Consider the following 712-nt stretch of genomic DNA (forward strand, 5'->3'; position numbering starts at 1 on the left):
TTTCGACCCTAGAGTAGTTAGTTTTTATCTAAAAAAAAAAATATGAAATTTATTACTTAATTAGGACTTTGGATCTAGTTAGGAGGAGTCTGAACAGGACTTGGTGGCTAAAACCATTAAGGCTTGATTCATAAAGATTCCAATAAAAGAATTCGAATGGGACATGGAGGAGGCAATCTTCAAGGCTCGGTTCACAAAGAATTCTTGGATATAGGTCAAACAGAAGTGAACAGGGATTTGTGGCAACAACCATTAAGTCTTGATTAATGGAAGCCTGTCCAATCTTGGTCACTGATCCTGCAATGGAAGCAGACTTTGACTCAAGAGAGAAATTAGAGATAGAGAAATTAGGAACTAACTTTTACATGCAGTTCCAGATACTTGTCTGAAAATCCTTGCATCCTCCGATCGACACTCCCAAGGTAAAGCATGCACTTTTATATTTATGCTAAGAAATGAGGTTAGTAGAGGGGAATGTCAGACAGGATTTGCTGAGTTGTAGACTAGTTGAATTTGGTTGCTAAGCTAGAATATTGCATAATGTGCTTTTGTTATTAGGGCTTTTTAGATGTGGTTTGCAAAATTGTAGAGGTGATGATTTCTATGTTTTAAATCTGTGAGTCCCTGGTGTTTTCAAACCTCTTTCAGAGAGACTGCATGTTTGTTTTGTTTGAGGACAAGCAAAAGGGTAAGTCTGGGAGAGTTGATATAT

Source organism: Brassica oleracea, chromosome C3 (genome assembly GCF_000695525.1).
Source record: "Brassica oleracea var. oleracea cultivar TO1000 chromosome C3, BOL, whole genome shotgun sequence".
NCBI classification, from domain to species: domain Eukaryota; kingdom Viridiplantae; phylum Streptophyta; class Magnoliopsida; order Brassicales; family Brassicaceae; genus Brassica; species Brassica oleracea.